At 46.8% G+C, this 27,617-nt stretch overlaps 1 protein-coding gene and 1 long non-coding RNA gene across 2 annotated transcripts in view; one reads left to right on the top strand and one right to left on the bottom strand.

The window, feature by feature from the left end:
• LOC147584626 (uncharacterized) overlaps window positions 1-27,617 on the top strand; it is a 113,771-nt gene that overhangs the window by 51,327 nt on the left and 34,827 nt on the right. The gene's annotated exons all lie outside the window — the stretch shown is intronic.
• Window positions 13,927-20,786, bottom strand: LOC147584627 (uncharacterized). Its single transcript, XR_015251784.1, has 5 exons — window positions 19,839-20,786; window positions 18,740-18,887; window positions 16,097-16,285; window positions 15,162-15,349; window positions 13,927-14,023 (listed from the first exon to the last, which is right to left on the bottom strand). It is a non-coding gene; the product is annotated as an uncharacterized LOC147584627 (long non-coding RNA).

Here is a 27,617-nt window from a genome sequence, read left to right as displayed (position 1 = left end):
AAGTAGATAACCTAGTTCATCCCCTAAGATAAAGCCTGGAACGAAAGAGACCACACGGTACGTGCTTCAGATTCACTGGAAAGTAATATTTTAAGAAGGGGGTTAGCATATTAATGCAAGATTTAGAGTCCTTTATTTTGTACTTTTCTGGACTATTCATGGACTGTTGGAGTTTAAAACACACACTGACAAGTATTGATAATGTATCATGTTATTCAAAAGCAAAAACACAGGTTGAAATTTTCTACTTGATCGCCTGGCTAATGAAGTAGAGGCTAATAGAAATGAGTCACTGAGAGACGAGTCACTGAGAAATGAGTCCCTGAGATGGCCATAAAACCAACCTGAGCCCCAGATCAGAGGACTTTGTCCATCTCTGTGAAAGGCCTCTCTCTCTAACACCAGCTATTAGAAGCCCATCTGGTTCCACCTGTTTGGCCTCCCAGAACCTTTCTCCCCTCCTCGGCTTTGGTGTTTGCCCCAATATACCCAACCGAAGAAGCCAGAGACCCGGGAGGTACCTCGGTTTCCTTCCCGCCTCATTTTCCACTCGTCCCCAGACTACCTCTTGAAGTTGCTCAGACCCAGCCGTGCCTCTGTACCCACTGATCCTGCCCTAGCTCAAGGCCTGATCTAGGAGCCTCTCCTCTGGACTCCCAACCTGCAGAGTCACGACTGACACTTGCTGTGGCTCTCAAAGCCAGATGGCAAGACCGCCAGCAGCTGGCAACTGGTTAGAAATGCAGATGCTGGGCCCTGCTCCACACCTACTAAATTAGAAACTCCGGAGGCGGGCCCTGCAGCCTGTGTTTGAATAAACCTTCCAGAGTAAATTCTGCCAATTGTGAAGTTTGAGAACCACTGCCCTAGTCCATCCTCCATGGTGAGTTGTTCTTCGCATCCAAAGCTGATGTTGTCTCTTCTCTGTTTGAAACAATTAACTACCTCCTGTTACCAGATAATACTCACATTGAGTGTGATTTTTTTCCAAGCTCTTCATCATCTGGCCCCTGCCCCCACCCATATACAGCTAGGGTTCTACGGCCACACTCCCCTTGCCCACATTCGCTCTCCAGTTAGCAGAAACAAATAGCTTTTCAAGCTTCTGTGGCTCTTGCGTCTGCCTCCAAAGGTTGACCACACTATTATCTCCATTTCCCACCTTCCACTTTCGGCCTAGAAATTCTTTCATTCCTTATATTTCTCCCATGTGGTTTCCCCTGAACCCCTTGATTGAGTGGTCACTCCCTCCAGGGACTTCCACAGAACCACATGCATACTTCCCTCCTATGGGAAGGAGCTCCCCTCTTACTGGAGAGCAGGGAGAAACCCATCTCTATTCTACTTGCGTGCCCTTGTGTTTTAGCACAGGGTCTAACGATTACTTGATTCTCAGTAAATGTTTGTTGAGCCAGTTGAACTGAGCTGAGTGGTGTCCTCCGTCACCCTATTCCACTGGCAGTTCCATCTTTGACTTTGGCAAACCTTTGCGTTTGGACTGGCACTGGAGAAGTCACCACATTCTCAATGGAAAGTCTCAGTATCTGGTTTGTCAATCTCGTAGGATTTTTGAGTGTCAAATGAAAAGGTTCAGCTGAATTATACCCCCTTGGATACAGACACGGGCTTGAGTCAAGTCTGAGTTTTCTCTGCCTTTCTGAATGCTATAGTTTGGACAACTCACAACCTGATGGCCAGCCCTGGGTTGAGCAGCTCTGGTCATGCCTGGACCTGCTGTCACCTGCTTCACCAAGATCAGTTCCTGGGAAAGTGCTAATTCCCATTGATGGTAAAAAGGGAGGGGCAGAATGATGAGGAAATGCTGAGGGCCCTATTCAGTGGCGAGCTCTAGAATGGCCAAGGAAGAGGTCAGCAAAGGACAGGAGCAGAGTGTGTGCCACGGAGTAAAGAGAGAGACTGCAGTAGCTAAGAACAGGGCCAGCTGTCATGGAGCCCTTACAGGCACTCAGCTCTACCTGGGCTCTGTCATCCTGTCCTCGCACTGCTCTCTGAGATGGGGACTGTGTTTATTTCTCAAGACGAAACAGAGGCTCAACTCGGCAGTCGAAAACTTTTCCCAAAGTCCCACAATTAAGAAGTGTCAGAGCCAGGATTTGATTCCAATGGTCTGTACTCACACCCACTGAATGGTCTTCCCCCATCTGACAGTTTTGCCATAGCTTAGACTGCCAGACAATAAGAGCAGAGCCAGTAACGCGGTGTGCTTCAGAGCTGGTGACTTCTGGCCAGAAAGACAACCACTCATGCCTCATTCAGCCCTCCAGTTCACATTTATGAGAACCAGTATGGTGTCGTGGCTTAACAGATTGTGGATTGTAGAGTTCACAAGCTGAAGTCTTAACCTAATACATCAGAGTGTGACCTTGTCTGGAGACAAGGTCTTTGCAGAGGTAATCAAGGAAAAATGGGGTCATCGGGGCAGACTAATTCAAGATGACTAGTGTCCTTATTAAGAGGGAAACTCCGACACAGAGACATGTAGAGAGGGGAGACCATGTGAAGAGACAGGGAGAAGATGGCCCTCCAAAGGAACCACCTGCTGACGCTTTCATTTCAGACTTCCGGCCTCCAGAACCATGAGACAATACATTTCTGTTGCGGGAGCCACGAAGGGTGTTACAGCAGCTGCAGGCAACTAATACAGCGGTTAAAAGCATGAATTCCAGAATCAGAACGGCTGGCAACAAATCTCCCAGCTTGGTGACTGTGAGCAAGCTATTCAATTTCTCTGTGCGTTGGTTTTCGCTTCTATAGGATGGGGCTGGATGTACCTCATAAGCCTGTTAGAAAGATTAAATGTGCGTGTGCACAGCGAGTGTGGAGGTCGCGCTTGGTGCGAAGAAGACGTTGGCCATTTCTACCAATGATCTGCAGTAGGCGCCATGACTGCCTGCCCCTCACCCCAGCCCCCCTCTGCCACAGGACCACATGAAGGCACGATGGGGCTTGTGTTCACTGTGGAGATGCCCCGGGACAACGGGGGGCGCTGTTGATTTCTCCACCTTCACACAAGTGGGGAACATGGCAGGTTGTCCACCAGAGAAGTGTGTGAGACTGGGGCCTCCCTCAGGCTGGGGAAGGGACAGAAGGGGGGCGGCAGAGTACACAGTTACTGAGAATTTATCAGGGGGTGTTAGTTTCCTAGGGCTGCCATAAACCAGTTGCAAACTGAGAAATTTATTCTCCTATTGTGCTCGTGGCTAAAAGTCCAAAATCAAGGTGTCAGCAGAGCTCAATTCCCTAGGAAGGTTCCAGGAAGCAACCCGTTCCTTGCCTCATCCAGCCTCTGGTGGCCCCAGGTGCTCCTTGGCTTGTGGCCTCATGACTCTGATCCCTGCAATCGTCTTCCCATGACCTCTCCTCCTGTCGGTGTCTTCTCCTCTCCTGCCTCTAATAAGGACATTTGTCATTGGATTTAGGGCCTGTCCGAGTAATCCAGGATGACCTCATCTCAAGATCTTTAACTTAATTACATCTATAAAGTACTCCCCCCTTTTTTTTAATTTGAGAGAGAGAGGGGGAGATAAAAAAGAGAGCGTATGACGGGAAGAGGGGCAGAGAGAGAGAGAGACAGAGAGGAAGAATCTTAAGCAGGCTCCACACTCAGCACAAGCCCTGCGTGAGGCTCAATCCCACCACCCTGGGATCATGACCTGAGCCAAAATCAAGAGTTGGACTGAGCCACCCAGACGCAGTCCAGTCACAGGTTAGAGGGGTCAGAAGTAGACGCAGAACTTGGGAACGGCCACCATTCAATCGAGGACAGAGGACAGCGGGTGGTTTTACACAAAGTATCTAACTTAGTCTTTCTACCAACTGTGTGATGTCTCCATTTCATGGATAAGGGTACTTAGAAAAAGAAAGGGACTTGCTTTACCCCCGAGTGGCAGAGCTAGGATGCAGACACCGATATTTATGACCTGCTGGCCCCCATCCTGCCGTCTACCCACGCTCTGAGTTAAGCAAACTGTTTAAAACCTTCTAGCGAGTATCATCTTGCTTGAGGCCAAAGGGAACTCAACACAAGGTCACATATGAGAACGAAGGAAAGAATGGGACTCGTGCTTTTCTGTCGTAAGGTACCAGCTGCACAAGAAATACAATCTTCTTTGAAACCGACAGTTTTATGTCCTTGCGTTTCTGTTTGTATTCACAATGAGGACATTCACGTCTAATATCTAACTTACAGCTGGTAGGAAATATCTTTGAACTATTCTTAAGGTTTGTGCCAAAAGTTTTAAGATTCAAAGGCAGACAAAAAAAAAAGTGTCCCTTTTTGTAACAGCCCTTTGCCTCTTGCATTATTGCCTGGTTTATTCACACGTGCCTTAGAAGGAAGATATTGGAACAGAACTAGATTTTCTGGTTTTCCCTGGGAAGCTCTCATTTCTCATCATTCATATTGAAGAAGAAGGAGGAGGGGGGGAAGGGGAGGAGGGGGAGGTGAGGGAGGATGAAGAGGAGGGGGGATGGGGGAGGAGAGAAGGGGGAGGGGAAAGGGGAAGACGGGGAGGAGGGCAAGGGGGAGGGGGGAAGAGGAGAGGGAGGAGGGGGATGGGGAAGAGGGGGAAGAGTGAGGGGGGAGGAGGGGGAGGAACAACCTCAAACTAGAGTATACAGTCTTCAGTGTAATTCCTTTGAGTTTTCCCCTCACGCACTGATGTGCTTTAATCAAGATGCCAAAATTCCTCTCTTCTTGCCTCAGCTGGGGAATTCTGAAAAAACTAGAAAGAAAAACCCAAAACACTAAATTTTCAGTTAGGAGTTTGAAAATACGGTTCTTCCATTTGTTAGCTCTGTGACTCGCACGATCGTGTCTCTGTTTCCTCACCTGCGAAATGAAGTTTCTGGTACCTTGTGGGCTTCTCCTAGAGTGCAGGAAGACCCCGCATTTACATCGACTTGGATGCTGCTGGACATTGTGCTCACTTAATCCGTATACACTCCCTCCCCCTCGTCCTGCGTGTCTTCATTTGGTTACTGAGTTTTCCATTGTTGGCAAAGGAGCCACCTTCCAAGCTGTTTTGAATTCTACGACGATCATTGTTATTTGGTCTCGGGTTTTGTACTTTTTAGAACAGTCAGCCCTTTTCTTTTGACTTTCTGCCCTCTAAAATTTCTGTCTTGGCATCCGTGCAGTTTCACCAACACCACAACGTGTTTCTGGAATAAAGCTTGTGTGTAAACACCAGGCAGTTTAGATCACAGAGTCTGTTTCACTGCGGAAGCAGGAGGGGCCGTGGACGGCCAGCGACTTTCAGTGGGGTTTTCAGATGTTCGAGTCAAACGTTTCTCCTTCTGGTTTCAAAGGATATTACAAAGTAAAAGCCTGGGATCGGCCCAATTTTACCCTTTTGGAAAATGCTCCACTTACCTTTGTCCCTCTTGGGGTGGGAGCAGCTGGGGAGGAGAGCAAATCCAGGGCCACTGGGTGGGTGAGGGGAGACCTCAGAAGGCGAGGAGGCTTCCAGATTTGACTGCCTGAAGGGAGGGAAGCCTGTGTATCCTTACAGACTCTCTGTAAACTCTGTCCTTGAAGTAATCCAGACACCCAGAGAGCTGTGTTGGCTCCACAACAGCTTCGGATGAGGTCTTCATTTCCTAGGGCTTCTGTAACCAACTACCAGGAATCGGGTGGCTTAGGACAGCAGACGTGTGTTTTCTCTGTGTCCGCACAGCCCTGTCGCAGCTTCTGGTGGTGGCCGGCAGCCCTTGGTGCCCTTTGCTGGTGGGGACATCATCCCCACCTCTGCCTTCGTCACGTGGCAGGTGCTCTGTGTGTGTCTTCAGATGACACTCTCCCCTCTGTGTTGTCTCTGTGTCTCTTCGTATAAGGACACCAGTCGTACGGGATTAACCACCCATCCTATTCGAGTATGACTTCAACTTCAGGTCCCTCTTAACTGCATCTGCAAAGACCCTATTTCCAAATAAGGTCACATTCACAGGTACCACGGGGCTGGGACTCCAACAAGTCTGTGTTAGAGGATTCAATTCACCCCCCAACAGCCACGTGTAGAGTTGAGTTTACCAGCCCTGGGAGTGAGCAGCACAGAAGGTCACCTGCATGGCCACTCCCCATGGGAGGGGCGGCTGGTGGAGGTGGGGGGCCTGGATCTAAGGAACACACCTGCCGCTCAGTAGCCACGTGGTTTGGCCTCACAGGTTCCGTATCTGTGAAGGGGAGTGATGGTGTATCTCCCGTCTAGATGAGGTATTGGTTGCGCGGTCAGATCACATTTCTTTGTATTGTGTTCGAGTCTCCATAAGTTGGCTCCAAAGCACTTTATCACACCATCTTGAATTTCATCCTTCTGTTTATGATGTGGGTGCCTGTCCTGAAATACACCACGTGACAGACGTCTGCACCTCCCGGCTCTTGCAGCCCCCTTGGTGTTAATGCTCTCAGCCCCACACCTTCCTCCTGTGACGTTTCCTCTCATCTCCCCCTACTTGCCCCTAATTGCTTCCCCAGCAAAAGCTCTGCACTGGACCTAAAATAGGCGTATTTTCATCCAGCCCAGCAGTCACAGCCACAGACCCGGTGTCTCTGCAGTGCTGTCAGGACTGGGGCTGGGCGAGTCCTCTGCCTCCTGTCACCCCTGCTTGGTGGCTTGGTAAAGCTGTGCTGCACTGACATTTGCTCAAACAAAACTGTGCATACGTAAATGCACCCTAAGCAGCAGAACAGACGAGAAAATGATGATTCTTATCACCAGACTGGATAGCTGGAGGGGACACTGAAAAGGCCACCTGATGAAAATGATCTCTCACTAGTCTGCGCCAGCACCCTGATTTTCTGCTGTGGGTGCACCTCTTACGACCTTTTGGAGACTTGACTTTTACCTGGACTGTCCACGAGTTCCCTGGGAAGGAGAGCACTTTGTCATTCATCGTCCCCCAGCGGAGGGCGGTTTCTGAGAGAAGGGGAGTGAAGAAAGTCGAGTTGGACAGACTCAGAAAGTATCAGAAGTCATTTGGGATCAGAAAGTAGCCCAGATGAAGGGGGACTCGGGCCTGTGTGGCACTGGGAATGAGCAGGCATCTGTTCTGGCCGGGAGGGCGAGCCCAGTGGGCGGTTGGCATCGCCCGTGTGTGTGCTCTGTCGAGACATGAGGGCACTTTCCACGAAGAGGAAAGGATTGACCTCCAGGCACACCATCCTCCTCTGTCATGTCCAGCCCCTTCTTGGGGAGCCCCCACGGAGCTGCCCTATTACTATGACAATTTTGGCCCTGATGGTGCGGTTACCCATCAGGGGCTTTGACATATGCTGAGTGCTCAGCGTCTGATCAAAGGAAAACCTTTTGGGGCTGGAACCACCTGGGACTGGGCACTGCATCCGTCCTCCTCCAGCCTCACACTGACTTTCCTCTCCAGCAGGTGCACCAGGCGGGCACGAACTGAGGACCCAACGGTGGGATTCCTTTCATCCCAACCAGAGGGCAAAATACCTTTTATTCTCCTCTCAGCCTAATGCAAGGATTTATGTGACCTCCTCACTGGAGCCCAGGACACAACGTGTCTTTACATAGAAATAAACCTCACTTCCATGAATTCTCAGTGGCCTAGGGATATCACGAAGGGGTATCTCTTCTTTCTGAATCCTGATGCCTCGTCTGGTTACTCAACAGCCAGCCAAATTCACAACACCGGCCCGCCCCCCTCTTCCCTGGCCACCAGCTTCCTCAATAAAAGATCTGTTACTGTAAGGTTTTTAGTGTGTGTGGCTCGTGTAGGTTGTGTGAAAATTAGAATTTCATGTGAAAGCATTCAGAATCATTTTCTGTTTAAATTGTCGCGTGCTTTTGCCTAGCTGAAAATAGTCTACTTCTTCAAAAAATTAACGTGCAAACTAAAAATGAATATGCTCCCCGATCCTAATGCTTTGCTTACTCAGAAATCAACAGTAGAAAAAATGCAATTGCCATCGATGTAGGTGCAAATTTTCCCCTCCATCTTTTTGATTTCTTTAACACATGGTGCACGGCCTTTGCTATATTACGGCAGAGTTAATGAAGTTTTAGGCTTTTAGCCTAAATCACATTGCCTGCTTGTTAGGTGTTACTAGAATTGTTTTTTGTTTTTGTTTTTGTTTTTGTTTTTGTTTTGTGGTGGTGGTGGTTGCTTTATGCCTCTATAGCAATTTAAACTGCATTCAAAACAACAACCAAATTTAATATCACCATAAATAATAACCAGATATTAAAATTCCATGTTGACTTAAAGAAACCAAAAGCTATATGTGAATTTTATTTTCTGTAGTATCTTAATCTCTCCCTGACATGATTATTGTGGGTATTTAATAAGTTAAATATATATATATTATAAATATATATATATATATATTTAATATATATGTGTGTGTGTGTGTGTGTGTGTGTGTGTGTGTGTGTGTGTGTGTCTGTCAATAGTAGAGGAAATAAGTCAACAGAGTTAATTGCTTCATTGAGAGTATGGTCAGAGACTACAAGTCCAGGCCTATTAAGATCAACGTGAGGGCTCAGGGCAACAGTGTGGGGATGGCAGATGATGGCTTTTCAGCCTGTGATCCTGCTGCATTTTGTGATGTGGCTTTGGCACCAGCATCACATATAATTCTTGTTTCTCTCTGCCGTGTCCCTCCATTGACTAATGCGTGATTGCAGATCCGGTGGACTCTGTCTCTTGGCACCTGCTTTGTCTTTCTGCATGCCCCAGCCAGGAACACTGAAGATCATGCTTCCTTAACCCCCTTGCTGCGAGACTTCCATGAGTCCTTTAAGTGCCACCAAGCAGCTGCCCTTCCATGAGACCTGGAGGTTGACGTGCCCCAGGGAGGTCAAATCTGTGGATGCCGGGGGGGGGGGGGGGGTGATTATCCTGCATTATCCGGATTGGCCCCTTCTCATCACATGAGTCCTTGAAATCGGAGAGACTTCCCGGGTAGGATTAGACAGACGAGACAGGAGGGGGAAAGATTTGAAACGTGAGTGGGACGCAACCCACCATGACTGCTTTGCAGGTGGAGGAAGAGACTGTGACTGTGAGCCGGGAACGCAGGTGGCAAAGGCGAGAAGACAGCTTCCACCCGAGCCCCCGGCAAGGAGCCAGCACACGTAGATTTTAACCCAGTGAGACTCGTGTCACACCTCTGAGCTCCAGAATGTCAGATAATACATTGGGTTGGTTAAGATACTCCGTGTGTGGTCGTGTGTTAGCACTCTCATAGAAAACCAGCACAGGGGCTCCTAGTTGAGCATCTGACCCTTGGCTTTGGCTCAGGTCACGATCTCACGGTTCGTGGGTTCACCCCCCCACCTTGGGCTCTGTGCTGGCAGGGCGGAGCCTGCTTGGGATTCTCTGTTTCCCTCTCTCTGCCTCTCCCCCCACTCATACTCTCTCTCTCTCTCTCTCAAAATAAATAAATAAACTTAAAAGAAAAAAAAAAGGAAAGAAAACCAGCACACCTGTGTTGGAGCTCTAACACTTAGTATCTGGAGCCCCTGCTGCCAAGTGTCTAGCTGTGGAGACAGAGGGTTTCCGTGGGGCGGTCTGTGTGGCTTGGAATAGTCTAGCAGACAGTCTACCTAATTTGCCGCACCCTTGTTTAAACTATCGGGAAACAGTGCTAAGGTATTACCATGTAAAAACCTTTGCGTTTTTTATGCCTTCTGTCTCCCAACTTGCCGTGATGTTTTCTTATTTGCTATTTTATATCCATGTCAGTAGAAACGAAAGGTTAAGCTTCATTGGCCTGAATTTTACCATTATCGTCATCTTGTACCATGCCAGTTTTAAGGGGAAGTACAACAGCGTTTAACAAGTACGCAGAGGGGCGCCTGGGTGGCGCAGTCGGTTAAGCGTCCGACTTCAGCCAGGTCACGATCTCACAGTCCGTGAGTTCGAGCCCCTCATCGGGCTCTGGGCTGATGGCTCAGAGCCTGGAGCCTGTTTCTGATTCTGTGTCTCCCTCTCTCTCTGCCCCTCCCTCGTTCATGCTCTGTCTCTCTCTGTCCCAAAAATAAATAAACGTTGAAAAAAAAAAAAAATTAAAAAAAAAACAAGTACGTAGAATCACCGAAGCCCATCCTAGTGTGTGTTTCCTTGCTCGTACATGCGTGTGTATCTTGAACTTCCCAGAACAGTGGGAAGTTCTGGCACAACCCGACTCAACTCTTTCTATTTCGCTTCTTGATAAGCGCGCTTTGCACCTGCACACTCGAGCTCCAGCGACTCGTGAGTGACGGAGGACTGTGCGGAAAGAGTTGCCCCGTCTTTCCCTTTCCTTCCGGGTGGCCAGTCGGCAGTGGAGTAGTCGGCCTTCAAGGCAAAGGGGAAGGGAGGATACGACAGGTCTCCTCCTTACTTGCTTGGCCCTTCACTGTCTGTGGGAAGCAAGTTGTACTTCAGAGGGGAAGTGCGGCCTGAGCTGGGCTCACTCATCACAGATTTAACACTTACTTTGCCCTTGTTTGGAGCCTCCCTGAGCCACCAGGCACGGGGGGGTCTACCCGAATTCTGTGCCGGTAAGGCGCCAGGGATGCTAAATGCAAACGAGGCCACTAAGAATGGAGCGAGGACATGTGTCCCCCGCACGTGCACATTCTATCTGGACCTTCCTTACAAAATGCAAGCTCAGAGATCAGACCATCACAGTTGCAGGACAGTGAGAGCAAGGCATTCACCCAAATGCAGGGGCCCTGCTGAGCGCTGGCGCACTGTGACGGCCCGGGTCCCGTGGCCCTGGTACCAGCCCTTTTCCCACTAGATTGGTTTCCGTTGCATAGCATCCAGGCCTGGCTCTTTGCTCACTCAGAGGTTTTGAGAGTTACCTGACGTTTTTAAATAAATTTGTTTCTGTTTAAAAATAGCTAGAGGGGATTCTTTCATTGGCCCTAAGAACCAAGACCGATTCGATCAAGCCTTGGTTAACTTGTCTTGGGCTAACTGGTGTCCCCACAAAGAGGTACTGACCTCAGTACCTCAGAATGTGAACTTACTTGGAAATAGGCCATTAGGTTCGACCCTAATCCAATATGACCGGTGTCCTTATAAAAAGGGACACTGGGACACAGAGAGAGGACACCATGGAGGTGAAGGCAGACACTAGGCTGATGCACTACAAGGGAAACATTGGAAACAAGCCGCCGGAAGCTGGGGAGAGGCTGGAGCAGATGCTCCCTCAGCCTCAGCCGGCAGCTGACCCTTTGGGGTTCTGCCTCTAGAATTGTGAGACCAGAAAGGTCTCTTGTTTAAGCCCCCTCGATTGTGGTTCCTTGTTATGGCTACCCTAGGAAGGGAGTATACACTCGATAGAGACCCTGTTATGTTCGGGGAATAGATTGGGGCAAAATTTGTGACCGAGTTCAGATGCCTGCTGCCTGGAAGTACCATACATCTGCATAGGACGAGGTGGACACTAGTAAACATTGGGCCTTGTGAGTTAGTGAATGAATGGGGTTGAAAGTCCTGGAAGTCTTAGGGGCACCTGGGTGGCTCAGTCAGCTAAGCATCCGACTTCGGCTCAGGTCATGATCTCGCGGTCCATGAGTTCGAGCCCCGCATCGGGCTCTGTGCTGATGGCTTGGAGCCTGCTTCGGATTCTGTGTCTCCCTCTCTCTGTCCCTCTCCCGCTCGTGCTGGGTCTCTCTCTTTCTCATAAGTAAACATTAAAAAGTGTTTTAAAAATAAAAATTGAAAATTTTATCAGTTTTATATTTAGGATTTTATTCCTTGGCCTTTAGTTCAACTCATGCCAAATGTTGCATAGCTCATTTAATTGAGATGATTCTATTTTTTATTTTTATATTCATATTTGTATTATTCATTATTTAAAAATATATTTTAATTATTTTATTATTCATATTTTACCATGAACAATTTTGCCAACAATTTAACTTTTCATTGACCTTTGCTACTAATCATTTTCATTTTGAGTTGGATGATAGACCCATTTTTTTATTTCTTCAAAAATTATCTTTTAAGAAAAGAAAACAAAAAGAAACATGTAAAAACAACATGGAGATCACTCTTGTTGATATTTCTTTTTTTTCTTTTTTTTTTTTTTTATTTATTTTTGGGACAGAGAGAGACAGAGCATGAACGGGTGAGGTGCAGAGAGAGAGGGAGACACAAAATCGGAAACAGGCTCCAGGCTCTGAGCCATCAGCCCAGAGCCCGACGCGGGGCTCGAACTCACGGACCTCGAGATCGTGACCTGGCTGAAGTCGGACGCTTAACCGACTGCGCCACCCAGGCGCCCCAGCTCTTGTTGATATTTCAAAAATGCATGCGCTTAGTTGGAAAGTTCAAATACTAGAGAAGGACGCAAGGTAAAAGGAAAATCTCCACTTTCCACCCTCCTCTGTCCATGTCTTCAGAGACGACCACTTCAAGTTTCTTCTATACCATCCAAAATGTTTTCAGAAAAATCACATTTTTCTTAACTTGTGTTTTTAGAAAATTTTGAACAATTATGTGAGCAAAATGACAAAGAAAACTGAAGAGTCGCGTGTAGAAACATACATAGAGGGACTCAAGACTCACTACATATACATTTATAATGTCTTACAGTGGGGTCTCCGTGTTTCACATTGAAACTGGCAGGTCTGTGCATTCTCCGTCATAACCGTGAAATACCGTATTGTGTGAAACCTTAGAGGTCATTCAGATTTTAAAATGTGGGGGAAAATACTCTTAACATCTAAGATCCTTTGTTCCTGAAATTATGCTTCTAGGAACCTGGGGAAATGTTTGGAAGTGCAGAGATTTACAAATAGCGACACGTATGGCAGTGTTAATGTAAGTGGGAAATGACCCAGATGTCCATCTTGGGTAATTAACATAAAGCATATCCATATGAGGAAACATTATATAGCCATTACAATGTCACTTATCAATTGATAATGGTCCCAAAACAAAAGTGGAGTATAAAATCGTGTATAAAGACTGGTTCCTCAAGCATGAAGAAGACACAGACAAATAAGACTAGCATAAATTATGCCCATATATTAAAAGTAGTTATCTCTGAGGGGCTGGATGATGTATTTTCTAATTATTCTACTGTACATAATGGGTTAACATTTAATTAAAATCAATGCATAACTTTAAAAAGATTCCTATTACGTTTCTCTGCAAAGCCAAGCGGACTACTGGTAATCATGGGGAAAGATATCTGAAGATCGGGGCTGAAGCTTGCTGGCCTTGAAGAGGTATACGGAGTCGCCAGGTTTAAAACAGTCAAATGACACCATAAAAATTCAGGTCAGGTGCTAATCTATCAAGCTGTTTTCCTGACATACTGAATCTCTAATTCAAAATCTAAACAGTAATAAAAATGGGTATGAATTCCCTCCATGACCCACATCTCTTCAGAACTCAATCACGATCAGCAGCCCCTCGGGAGGAAAATGAAATAAAAAAGCACATTTCCTTGCGTTTTAAGAGATTCTCTAGATGCTGAAGGGCACCACTTCGTTGTGTGTGCAGCGACCACGAGCGAGCGGAAGTCAGGTGCACCGACCACGAGCGAGTGGGACGTCAAGGTGATCAGTACCCCAGACATCCAGTGAGAAGACAGCTTTCTGTTGAGACAGGAGTGAGGAGGCCTACCCAGTAAGCCTCCTTTTAAAGCGGAGTCCGGAGCAAGCACAGATCCCAAGTTTACCACCGGTTCGCTAACAATCCTCACATCAGGGACTCGGCCTTCCTCTTACACTTTCTACGTAAAGAAGCGATGAAAAAGTCACCATCTTGAGTTTGCTTCATTTTTCCTCAGCAGAGGTATATGAACACTAGGTTATTGTAGTCCGTGCAGTCCCTCCAATCAGCAGAAAGGGAAAAGGAAAAGCTGAGTAGCTGAAGAAATTCTACCAAACAGACTTGTTTTTCTTATTTAAGTTCTGATTTCTGGGAAGGATTCATGTTTATGTTAAGGTCTATTTTCAGAAATGGGCCCGCTTGTAAATGGGCTGCTTGTACTGCAAATGATATATAAGACTGTCCCCGGTGCTGGGAGAAGCTGGTTCAGGGTTGGAAAGAAGAGATGTAATTTAAAAAACAAACAAAGCAAACTTTTATTATTTTGAAATAGTAAGATTCAAATTTTTCAATACCTTTTCTTCCTCAAAGGCTAAATACTAGCTTAATTATTTATAAGAGTTGTGATACACTGATATTTTAAAATTCTCTTTCTTTGACTGCTATTAGAATCAATTAATTCTTTTTTTTTTAACCTTTAAATTCATGGGCATGTTCATGACTGGAGGGGTTTGGGACCCTAATCGTGCAGAGTAATGTTTGAATGAACTGAGCCTGTGTGTGTTTGGGTCTTTATGCAACGGATTAAAAGGCAGGATGATTTATTTCTGGTTACAGCTTTTTCTTTTAATTTTTTTTTAATGTTTATTTATTTTCAAGAGAGAGAGAGAGACAGAGCATGAGTGGGGGGAGGGGCAGACAGAGAGGGAGACACAGAATCAGAAGCAGGCTCCAGGCTCTGAGCCATCAGCCCAGAGCCCGACACGGGGCTCAAACTCACGAACCATGAGATCATGACCTGAGCTGAATGAAGTCGGACACTTCACCCAGGGTCCCCACGGGTTTTTTTTTTTTTAATGTTTATCTATTTTAGAGAGAGAGAGAGAGAAAGAGAGAGAGAGTGAGCGAGCAGGGGAGGGCCAGAGAGAGAGGGAGACACAGAATCCGAAGCAGACTCCAGGTTCTGAACTGTTGGCACAGAGCCCAACGCGGGACTCGAACTCATGAACCGTGAGATCATGACCTGAGCCAAAGTCAGAGGTTTAACCGACTGAGCCACCCAGGTGACCCTGTGGTTATAGTTTTTATTGACTCCTTAGGTCAATGTATTTATGTAATATGCACATATGTGACTATATGTAAATATATACATTTCTGTCCACTCTTTAGACATAGTCAAGTTGGGAATATTTATGTCAGAGTTCCATATGTGTCATAATAACGACAAAATGCCCATTGTGTTGTTATTCTTTTCTCCATGAATATATAACCGTTCTACAGTCCACCAGGCGTTTTCACATTTTTATAGTGTTTAATTTTTTTAGTGTTGCTGCATAATTGCTGTCAGCCTCACTTTTTCTAATGGGAAAACCAAGGCCCGGTCAGTTGAAGTGACTTACCCACAATCATCCGGACAGGAAGTGAAAGCTTTGGGATCCCGATCAGACTCCACAAAAGCAGGCTATTCTCACCAGGCCCATTCAGCTGGCTGGAAGGGCTCAGCGCAAAGGGTTGGGGCAGGATGGCGTCTTCGGGATTGCTTCAGAAAATGAGGTTTTGTGCTTCAAACGCAGAGGGAAGATCAGTTCTAAAAGGTGGCATTTAATGTGGTCAGACTCAACAGGACTGGCAGAGTGGCGGGTGGGGGCAGCCTCGGGCCAGCGCTGGGACGCGTTGAGACTCAGGGAGGCATCATCTCCCAAGACGGCACGCGAATAGGAGGTGGCACTGTGTGTCCCTTTCGAAGACAGTGGGGGCCTCCAGCAGCACAGAGACGCCTCACAGCCCCTCCGACCAGGCGGCTGCTGGAGTGCAGGCCTGTCGCCCCCGGGGTCACCTGCGATCCCCGTCCCCTGCCCCCTGCCACCTGCCCCCGCGGAGCTGACCCAGCCTGGGCATGGCTGCTGGTTCTTCCTGTAATGCTTTTCCTGCTCTCTTACCACCCAGGCTCAGGCCTCCCTACCTCACTCCTCATCACAAAGAGCCCCTAACTGACTTTCCTTTTCCATCCACGCTCCATCCCAACCCATAACACCATCTAATTAATTTTCCCGAAACACTTTGATCGTGTAACCACTCTGACCTCAAAACATTAATAACTCCTCCGGCCTGTTGGACAAAACAAAACTTTTTTTTCTTTAAGCATTGCTTCCAGCTTACTTGCTGAGCTTCTGGACAAAGTATTTGCTAGAAATGCCCTGACATTTTTGCCTCTGAATTCTGTTCCTACCCCTTCATGCAGAAAACCGCCCCCCCCCCGCCACTAAAAAAAAGTCCTCTCTTTTCCTCTGTCATGTCGATCAGACCACCTTTTCAAAGCCAAACTGAAATTTACCTTCATCATCAAGCTGCCCCTTAAGTCTCGGGTGCTTAAGCAATCCAGTTGGAAAAACACCTCCATGAGGTCATGCGCAGCAGCTAAAGCCCAAGGTCGTCTTGTCTTATCTCAGCATCAGCAGGAACCAGAGAGAGGGCTTGATGTAGGTCTCTATGGTGGGGAGATGTTGAAGAAGGCAGGGCGGTGCTGTGAACAAAATGTGACAATGGAGGGTTTTGTAAGATGGGTGGCGTGGGGAACAGCAGGGAAGGGGATGAGGTCAGGATTGAGGACAGGGAAGGAGAGGGAGAGCTGTGAGCAGCTATGGGATCCATTTGAGTGGATTGTCTTAGGTAACACTGGAGCCCTTGCTACCTAGTCCCCACGACAGTTGTCAGCGATGGGGAGTCATATAGTCCTTGAGGTTGTGGTGTGAAGTTTCCAAGGAAAGGGTTATTCTGGAGCCCCAAAGCATCCAAAATGCCTTTCAAAACTGGAGGCTTTGAGCAGGAAACACTACCCTTCTTGTAATTGTGTCATAACCATTCTTCCCGAGGTGGCTCTTACATCCCCGTGGAGGGACCTACCCACGCTTATCCACACCACTGTTCTCACAAAGCACTCGGTGGAGACTTTAATCAAATCCCCACAGTCCAACCTTATCATCAGTAGCTTTTTACAACATGTAGATATCACATGTCATGTGTTGATCGCAGTCTGCCTCTGGGATTGCGAGTCCTGGAATGTGGGTTTATAATTTTGAACTTTCAGGACCACATGTAATATCAAGGAGAGGGCTTTCTGACTAAACAATATATTGGAAGAAATTCATGGTAATGGCATTTGGCTGGAGTTGAAAGCTTAGCTTCTCATGCTCATGAAGATCTGAAAGAACTTCGGTTTTTGTTTTCTCCAAAGGTCCTTCTCAGTTAACTGCACAATATCCAATTATGCATCTTAGAAGAATTTAGGGTTGAGAAAACCCAGCTACTATTGGAATCTTTGATTCTACAGAATATGCATTCCCCAAACCAGTGCTTATACAACTAAACTCTTCCCTCTGGGATCCAGTTGGTTATCATAACTTTTCAGCTTGCCTCGCAAAGCCACAGACTCTTTACAATAAAATGCTACAGTTTAAAGTGTTTTCAAAACCTAGCGTTGTAGCTGATTTTGTTCGTTATTTGATCAGGAAAGGAAAAAAAAATGTTTTTTTTCCCCTGATGTCTTAAATGAACTGAGGTTTTAATATTTACTTTTTTTGAGATTGTAGCACTTTAAGCACATCGTTTTTATAGGTGTGGGAATCACAAGTTGTTAAAATATTTTGATCTTAAAGATGGAAAAGAACTATCATTATCATTTACTGCAAGTAAGCAGGGGGGCATAAGGAAGGCTTTGTTTAGTCTGACCCTTCTTGGTGGTGAGAGGAATGGCAAATCACCCTCCCCACCACGTCTCCGGAACAAATTCCCTGTGGCCACAGGTGTTCTGCTCATGTAAAAAGGCGTAAGTCGTATGTCTGGTTCTGCAGAAACACTAGGGCAGTAGGAATTTATAAATATAGTTTCCTTTAATTTGATGAAGACTGCATATGGATAGAGCTCTCCCTAGGTCAAAAACAAGAATTGGGTTCCTTTTCCTCTTATTGGAAGAATTACATGCTCCATTTAGTGATTCATGGGTTAAGGGTTTATTATTGGTTGTGTCAGGCACTCAGAGACGTGAATTTCGATTCTCTAGATCAGTGTTTCTCAACCTCGGCACTACTCATAGCTGGGCCCAATAGTTCTTCTCTCTGGAGCTGTCTGGTACATTGTAGGAATTTTTTGTAGCATCTCTGCCCTCTGCCCTCTGCCCATTAGAAGCCAGCAAGAAGAAGAAGCCAGCTCCTTCCCCCTGAGTTGTAATGATGAAAAATCTCCTCCAGTTGGCAATCACTGCTCTAGATTTACTTTATTTTTTTAGGGGAGGGGGAGTACTCTGTAAACCTCCTTAAGTGTTAACCAGGAACCAGGCAGTGGGATTTACAAAACAGCAAGAGTAACTTGCTTCCCCATAGGAGTGGGTGTGGTGAGTGGGCACCAAAGGAATTGTCATAACTTCTAGAATGGACCTTGGTAGCCATGTTTCTACAGAGAGTGGAGCTGGAGGCACTGGTGTCTTTTGTAAGATTTTAGGGAACCTGGGATAGTCACATTTCCCAGAAGACACAGTTTACTTTCCTGTGGGTACATCCCTTAGCTTCAGGAATAAATCCCCGTAAAAAATTCAGCAACATGTATGTTGGAAAACCAAGGATGGCAAAGAGTGTGTTGCCACTTCCTATCCCCCTTTCCACGACAGACATCACTAATCAATCATTGCACTCCGATGCTGAATCTGATGTCTGCCTCAAAATCGTTCTCAACACAGGACTCCGGCATCACTACAAGTATCCGGGACTCAGAGCTCAAGTTGACACCTATCCGTAACCATTGCTTTTACATTTTTCCCAGTTATTTTAAGAACAGTGGTGGCCATTGATGAAGTATGCTGTTTATAATGTAACCTACAAACAGAGCCTCAAAGTCTAGCACAAAGAATATAAACACACCACCAAGGAAAAGCACGTCTGGTGAACTGAGAAGTCAAGGTAAAGTTGATTTGTGTCTTTGGCACCTTGTGGCTGGAGATTTCTTCTCTCGAGGTCAAGCAGTCAGTCAGGTTTAAGTGAGAAATTCTGAAACGTTGGGCATCCGGGGGTCTGAACTTCGCTCTGGTGTTTGGGGCTGCCCACCGGGAGTCATCCTGTGCGCAGCCCTGGAAACTGGGAAGAAGTGTGAGAAAATTTTGGAACGCTCCTGCGGATACTTGAAAAGGAAACCCTTCAGAGATGCCTGGGTGGCTCAGTTGGTTAAGCATCAGACTCTTGATTTTGGCTCAGGTCATGATCTCACCATGGTAAGTTCGAGCCCTGCATGGGGCTCTGTGCTGACAGTGTGGAGCCTGCTTGGGATGCTCTCTCTCTCTCTCTCTCTCTCTCTCTCCCCCCCAGCCCTCCTCTCAGAATAAATAAATAAACGTAAAAAATAAAAAAAAAAGCCCTCCAACATCTGTAGGTGTGTGGGCTGCTGAACCAAGTAAGGAAATGCACCCCAAAGTGAGAGTTTGCTGAGAAAACAGGAAGTGACTGAAGCTGGCATTGACGGTCACTGAGTTTTCGGGAGCCAACCACTGTGTTTCCTTAAGTACGCCCACGATCTGGAAAGCTTACCAAACTGCCCCGATGGAGCTAGAAGGAGAGGGATTCCGATTAGTTTGGGGGGCCTAGTTCCTGAATCAGAAACTCAGCCACGCCATCATCAACCAACCTCCCGCCACCTCTCCAGCTGATTCTGAGGCCCGGTAACTCGAGAAAACCCAGATGGAAAGCATGTTTGTTCAACTTTGACTTGCCTACCCCACCCTCCCAACCTGTTAAAGAGCAGGAGGTGTGGGTTGGGATCCGAGGGTCTACGTTTGATCTAGGGCCTTGGGCTTTAAACAAGTGTCTGAAGTTGATGAGAAGAACTGGAATTTGTCTGAGGGAAAGCTGTCTTTAACCTGGAGGCACCTGGCCAAATGTCTGTGCCGTAGAGGGGGAAGCACAGGAGGGCAGCCCAGGCAGGGCGAAGCCAGCAGGGCCAGCATGACACAGCCTCATTGGCCCCTGAACTAGAACGTCAGCTGGCGTCTATTTAGCAAGGGACAGGAGCGCTTGCTTTCCCCAGCCTCCTACCGTTGGAATTGTCATCCGACTTCCCACCGCTGCCAGGCCCGGTGTGGCGTGGAGAATCCCAGTCTCACGGAGCCCGTCGGGGCCTTGTCCCTGCTTGGCCTCGTGTTCTTCAAGTGCTTTCACTCACAAGGAATTTCTATGAAATCATCTTGGACCAACAAAGCTCTTACCCAAGTTTCTCAGCGGGCTGGGTTCAGAATGACTTTTAGCTATTTCCAGAAATGAAAATCACCCTCTGAGGAGGAAGTTCTGCTACCACGGAGTCTACTGGAAAAAATGAGACACGCTCTTTGAAGGTGGTTCCAAGTTCCAAGTGGCAGGAGATGTGCTGGGGGCTACAGCCTTTCAGCTGACTCCCGGGAAGGGCTCGCCATCAGGGCTCACCGTCATTGGGGTGTACAAGCTCTGGCATGTGAACGTTGCTTTTGTTTGGTACTTCATGGCCATCTCTCGCTTACCTTGGTATAAATGAATGGCCTCAGAGGTGGTTTTGGGGGGTGGAAGAGGATGGGAGGGTGTAGGGCACCTCACGAGGAGAGGAGGGGACAGTGAGACTCGGGACTCTGGAGGAACAACCTCCTTTGCAGTTTTATTGAAAGCCAACCCTTCTGCCTTGCCCACCAAGGGAGGCCAGGAGCGGGGAGATACCACTGTGGTTCAGTGAGTCAGCTGCCCTCCACAGCAGGCAACCAGACTCCGTGAAATGTTAATTATCTGTTAGAAAAAAACAACAGCAACAGTTTATTTTTACACAATTTCAAAAACGAAAATCCAATTCCTGGGCAGGCTCTGTTGGTCAGCTCCCTCGACCTACATGTATACACAACAAATGTACGTGGAAAAGCACAAAGTGGTCTTTTCAAAGGTGACAATGTCTATCCTTTACACCCTAACACATACACACTTAGTGGTTGAGTTACAGTCAGAAGCGCGCTGCAAAATGACATTTCCTCCCCTGGTTTTAGTTCTGGAGAATAGCATTAACCTTCAACACAAGAATGACCTGTCCATTCCGGCAATGATCACGTGGTTTGCGTAGTTTCTTTGGCTATTTTATCAGCTCAGCCCCCATTGTTTCTCCAGTGATAAATTACACTTTCATTATTTCTTTATTTTATGGAGTGGAGACTCATAGCAATTTCCTTGTCCCAGTCCCATTAACTTCCTGGTGGCATTGTTTGAAGTCTCCAGACCCTGATGTGTAATCCAACTGTTTCCCTAATATGTGGGAAGCAGCACAGTGCTTGTTTACGTCAAAAACAATTCTTGCTACGGTTTTCCTTTTTCGCCGAGTCTTTTCCCATGGAAATTCTGGCAGGAGCCCTGGTTGAGGATTCCAGAGGGTAGCGTGAACCTGGTAGATGCTGAGCATTCCAGGGATGTTGGGTGATTGAATGGGGTCGCTAGGACTGGCCTGGAACATAACACTGAGCCCACCAGGTTGAGCTGAAAAATTTGGAAGTGGTATCACAGCGGGGTGATGTTGGTGTTCGGGTCTTGTCGGGTTCCTCGGCGTCTCTAGCAATTTGTTCGGTTTCCACTTCCCTCGAGTTCTCCATTCAGGGTGCGGTCCACGTCAGAGTTCCTCCACCGCGATCCTGCCTCCCTCTCAACCCGAAATTTTGCAGAGGGCATGGCCTTTCTTTCCAGAGGCAAGCGGGTCGCCTGTGCCTGCGATCTCATCCCGTGGTCTGCCCTCACTTTACATCTTTGCTCCCTCTTTCTAGCTGCTGCTTCTTTTATCTGTTTATGATGACATCATCTGTAAATGAAGGTTGACCTCAATTCTATGTTTTCATGAACAAAACAAAATGGAAATGCTCCTTCGCTTTCTGCGATTTCTTTCACGATGACACGTTTCCTTTTCGGAAAAGTCACCTCTGCATTTTGTCTTTATCTCTTCTCCTTTTTCAAACCCACCGAAAGTCTCATCGGGCCCCCAAACTCCTCCATAAATGTTCAGAGCTAAGATTTTGGCTTATTAATAATCAGGAGGCAGTGTGGAGGTGGAAAGCAGCAGAGAAAACCTGGAGGAGGGAAACCAGTTAGCGCCAACCATAAGCCAAAGGAAGCCGGTGGCCATGAGGATCCACATGGTGTTGTGGCAGAGGTCAGAACAGGAGAGCTCCAGCGAGAAAACTCTGTGAGCAGCACACCTCTGGGAGCGTGCTGCTCACGGGCCCCCTGCATTTCAATCCTGCGTGCTTGAAAAAAGATGCCACATTTACAAATACAGGGACCACAGGAGGAGACCGTGATGGCGGGGGGTGGGGGGTGCGGCTGAGGAGTTAATTTTAGACATGTTGAATTTGTGGGATCAGGCAGTTGATGGGGGATGAACATCAGACACCTGGGTGTAAGGTTTGAGGAAGATAGGGGAGTCAAAGATACAGACTTTCAGGTCAACTGCAGACCGAAGGGAGTCTCTAAAGTGTGGCTCTGAGCCTGCTGAAGAAGGATGCACAGAGGGACGGAGTTAAGGAGGACCTAGGACAGAGCTTTAGAGAAATTCTCCATCTCAGGGACAGGCCGACCGGCCCCAAATGAGAAGGAGAAGAAGACCAGAACCCTCACAACCAGGACTAGTGTCTTTTTTTTTCTTTAATGTTTGTTTTTGAAAGGGAGAGAGAGACAGCATGAGTGGGGGAGGAGCAGAGAGAGAGGGAGGCACAGAATCCGAAGCAGGCTCCAGGTTCCGAGCTGTCAGCACAGAGCCCATGCAGGGCTCGAACTCACCAGCCATGAGATCATGACCTGAGCTGAAGTCGGACACTTAACCGCTTAACCACCTGAGCCCGCCAGGCACCCCTGGGGCTAGTTTCCCAAAGGGAGTGCTGGAGGAGGCAGAGCAGGGATGTGACTATCCTCTGACCAGACACCTCCTGTGCATTGAGCGCTGTTTTAGGAACACTTGGAGATCCCCTAAGGGACAACAAACACTGTCCCGCCCTTCAGGGAGCCTGCTTTCTATGGATGGTGGCAGCAAATTAACCGAGAATTACAGTCCAAGCTGTTGAGTGCCGTGGCAAGGAGCATGTAGGTTGCCCTCGTCTCCAATATCAGGGGGGTGCAGCTGGGGACCTGTCAGCCCTCCCCTGACACAGGGGAGGGCTCTGGAACCCCGCTGCCTGAATCTCTGCTATGGCTTGGCCGCTTCACAGCTGGGTGATCCCCACTCCTGGCTTCAGTTTCCTCAATGATGGTAAAACAGACTGATAATAGCCGGATCTGCTGCGGAGGTTTATGGTGAGGATGAAATCCGTTAAAACATGTGACACATTGAAGCAGAGACTGACACATAAGAAGTCCTTGATTAAACACTGCCAAACTTCCCTGGTGCTCACTCTGGGCCAGACGCGGAAACAGCCTTAGGAAGCAGGTAATACTGTCGTCGGCGCGTTTACAGTGAGGAAACAGAAGCACAGTGAGGTGGGGTGGCCTCCTCAGTCACACGGCTAAAGGTGGTTACTTTCTTTTTCTCCTCTCTACTCTGTCAGTGAAGGAGGGATTTCTACTCTCAAGTTATGGGGATGGCCCACGCGATGCTGGACAGATTGACACACAGCAGTTTATTTGTCAGTGCTTCTCACGGCTCCCGGGTAGAGGACACCGCTTGCCTTGCGGGACTACACGGGTGTTTTTAGGACAGAGGGGACGGGCGGGGTTTGTAGTAACAAGAGGGCGGGGTGCCCCCTGGTTCCCGTGGGGGGACGCGGCTGGCTTGTTTGAGTTGTTCCGTGAGCTGGCAGGGAACTGAACCCCACCGCCCTGGGACAAGCAGGCGTTCTGTCTGTTCCCGTGATAAGAAGTGATGTTTGGCTGGGGAACCTTATCTGCAAGAACAACTTGGGGAAGAGAGTGTGTGGTTAGGCCGTTTGAAGCCCTCCGGATTGTATCAAATGTCAAGGCGGCACTTAATACTGAACCCCAATTTCAGGCCTTATGGCACAGTGATCTGGTGGGCTTTAGGACCCAGGCAGTGTGGATCTAGGATCATGTCTGTCTATACTGCTCTGCATTACCTAAACCTGAAACAGAATGGTTGTTCCCTCATCATCTCTATGCTATTATTCACGCCCGCATCTCTGCCTGGAATTTCCTCTTGATTCTCAAGCACCTCCTATTGAAATCCTCTCTGTTCCCCCAAGCCCACCTCAAATGCCACTCACTATAGGAAGTTCTTTCTCTTATCCAGATACGGCCCCTCCTTCATTTCCAGGTAGCGCTGTAGAGCGGAAGGGACATAGTCTTTGAAACCAGAAAAATCATGGCTGAGTCTCTGGCTTTGCTACTTATTTTGCTACATGATCTGGGGGAACAAATTGGACTGAGTTAGCCTTGGTTTGCCCATTTCTCAAATGAGGGTGATAACTCTTGTTGAAATGGTACTGTGAGATTATCCGTGAAAGTGGGTACAAAATGCTGAGTATTTTGGGGCGCCTGGGTGGCGCAGTCGGTTAAGCGTCCGACTTCAGCCAGGTCACGATCTCGCGGTCCGTGAGTTCGAGCCCCGTGTCAGGCTCTGGGCTGATGGCTCGGAGCCTGGAGCCTGTTTCCGATGCTGTGTCTCCCTCTCTCTCTGCCCCTCCCCCGTTCATGCTCTGTTTCTCTCTGTCCCAAAAATTAAAAAAACAAAAAAAAAAAAAAAAAAAAAAAAAACGTTCAAAATGCTGAGTATTTAGAAGGCGCATGATAAATACAAATTTCCTTCTCTTGAATCATTTCGTATTTCTACCAATGCCTGGATTATTGTGCTTCCGACTCCAACTATTTGCATATTTGTTTTGCTTACTCTCTACCAGGCCATATGCTTGGAGACGGTTGATAATTTCCACTTTTCTCCTTTTTGTCCTTGTCCAGACTCTTCAGGGCTCACCATCACTCTCCACATGGTGGATATTTTTTATCAACAGTAGAAGGAACTCTCAGCATATTCTGCTCTAGAAATCAGCAGGCCTGTCTAGGACAATACCGTGCTGTGCTTCTAAGGAAACACAGTTGCTTGAACTGCTAATAAAGCCTTTTTCCTGAAGTAAACATAGTTGGCGGAGATAGCACAATGATATCAATTTATATTGCATGAAAGTGATATATACAATCCCGACGTGAGGTTGAATGAGGGGTACAGTTTTCAAAACCTGAAGAGGGACAGGATGTCAAGAAAGAGAAAAAAACAGGTGTCAAAAGACGACACTTGGAGCTTCTAAGGCAAATGTTGCCTTTTTATAATTTTTAGCATATAGATTTGGAAATGGGGAGGAAATAAATATTTGTGCCGTTTGCCTGTAAAATGTGTAAGGAAGAGAGACGAAATTGCCGCGGGAAAGAAATGTGTCAGTTTCCTAAGCATTTCACAAGAATTGTGCCTCCTTGTCTGTTCCTCGTGAATGTATTTGATGGAGTACTGGATGTATGGATTGGTAAGGACAATGGAAGGTGGAAGTCAGTGGTTTACTATTTCTTTTTCTCACTCATCCTAGATAAATTGACTTGGTGTAAACAAGGCATCTCACTTTTGTTTGTTTGTTTGTTTGTTTTTTAGGGTTTTTAGTTTGTTTCTTTTTTGATGAATAAAATGAGAGGGACAGCGTTGGCCTCTGTCACAACGAATCTAAGAAGTTTGACCAAAGTGAGCACCTAGTTTTGAGGTTATCGAATGCTTGTTTCCAAATAGGCCCCAAGGGAGAAGGAAATCTTTTTCTGTGATTTTAGAGCTTCTGGTGTAGGGGGAGGTGAGCATCACCTGGGCAGCTACATTTCTTGGTCAGCAACGCACTGGCTCCCTGTTATGTGACGCTAACTGTTTTGGAGCCTTAAGAAATCTCAGCTGTCAAGAAAACTCCACAATTGCGGGGCGCCTGGGTGGCTCAGTCGGTTAAGCGTCCGACTTCGGCTCAGGTCATGATCCCGTGGTCTGTGAGTTCAAGCCCCGCGTCAGGCTCTGTGCTGACTGCTCAGAGCTTGGAGCCTGTTTCAGATTCTGTGTTTCCCTCTTTCCCTGACCCTCCCCCGTTCATGCTCTGTCTCTCTCTGTCTCAAAAATAAATAAACGTTAAAAAAAAAAAAAAAATTAAAAAAAAAAAAAAAAAAAAACTCCACAATTGCAAGTAAGTACGGAAGTCTGAAGGAACTGAAACCGTTTCCAGAGTCCATTGACTCCTGTTCAGCCAGGGTATCGTTTCTACCGTGTGAGACGTGCATTTGCTCCGTGTATGGGCTTTGGGTGTAATCTGTCCAGTTTTTCTACCCAACACTTATATAGGTTATCAGTTACAGATTCCTCTCAAAAAATTGAACATACTTTAGAAATTGCTGAAGCCACCTGAAACCTTTTTTTTGAAACAAATTAAACAAATGTTCTACTAAATAAATGCATAAATGATACTGTCTACAGTATCGTAATTTGCTACCTGTTGAGTTATTATCCTTTCAGTGATTAGCAATCTGTTTTTTCACTTGTTCTATTCTATCTTGCTAGTGACAAGAAAGGAGCTGGGGACATTTGAATTAATTGTGCAGATGCGTTAGTATTAATCTTTATGTAACTTGGAATGTGCCTGAATATCAGGAAAGCTATTTCCATTGCTATTTGTGGAGGGAGAAGAGTTGGCAGGAAAACTGAATAAGAAAATAGACTAAGAAAAAATATATTTGAATGATAGCAAATGAAATTTAAGCTCAGCTTAACACAGGATTTCCCTCTGGTAGGTAAGACCCGCGTAGCTTTAAATCTTACTTACGGCTCAGCCAGATTGTGAATAGAAATGGGAAAGAGGGACTAGGGTGGGGGTGAAGAGTTTCAGTGAATTTCCAACCTGCAAAATGGAGGTACCTTCTATCTGGACTGTAAGTGGAATTTTGAGGAGGTTTATCAAGAGTCTTCAAAATCATTTTTCTGGAACCATCTTTGAGATGACGATCGGCAGGCATCTCATCTGACTGATGTAATCAGGAGAAGAGGGTTTCAGGCGTGACAGAAGGAAATGATCTGCATTTATATGCTAGGCTGGGTGATGGTGCAGGATTCCTGTGCATAAAATAATCATTTGGACAACAGTCCTCATTTCCGGACTGAGGAGAGGATAGCAGAAAAGCCTGCAAACTATATGCTTGGAAATCCTCTCGTCTGAAAAGCTTCTAATGGAATATAACCTTTACGATAAGTCTCTCCTCCAAGTTTAGTATCTTTTTGTTATTAACACTGCTTGGGAAGATGTGGTTAGTTTAATGTTCTGATTAACAACAATGATGAGTTTGCCAATTTTCACATAGGGAAACAGCATTTGTAATAGAGTATGAATATCATGTGCCGAGCATTTTAATGACCGTTCATCATAAACGTAGTTACATGTTCAGAAGGAGAAACGTTGAAAAGGGACGTAGTCATAATTGCCAAACCGATGTTTTTCTGGCATACAGCTGAATCAAATGCTTACGTGGTTAATTTCTGTGCACTAAACCAAATTTGACTGTTGTTTGAGGCCCTGCCGTGAGGTAGGGGCTGTATCTGTCCCATCTTTGCGTCCCGGGGTCTTGTACCGTGTTGGCAAGTAGCAAGGGCTCCATCAATGATTGCTAAGCAGCGTAAATAATTTTAAACCATTGAAAACCCCAAGCCTGATGCTAGCCAGTAATTCCAACCACATTTCCTACAAAATCTTTTATTCATGTTCTCGATACCTGTTTCAATCGACTAGTTGGCATTTTCTCTCTTTTTGACTCCGTATTTATGAAGGCTTTGAATCAATTATTTTGTTCTTGAAATTATTTTTGGTGCCA

This window comes from Puma concolor, chromosome A1 (assembly GCF_028749965.1).
Source record: "Puma concolor isolate L17-30 chromosome A1, mPumCon1.1.hap2, whole genome shotgun sequence".
Lineage (NCBI taxonomy): Eukaryota > Metazoa > Chordata > Mammalia > Carnivora > Felidae > Puma > Puma concolor.
Note: the sequence above shows the minus strand (reverse complement) of the source record. Positions and strands in the feature narration are given on the sequence as shown.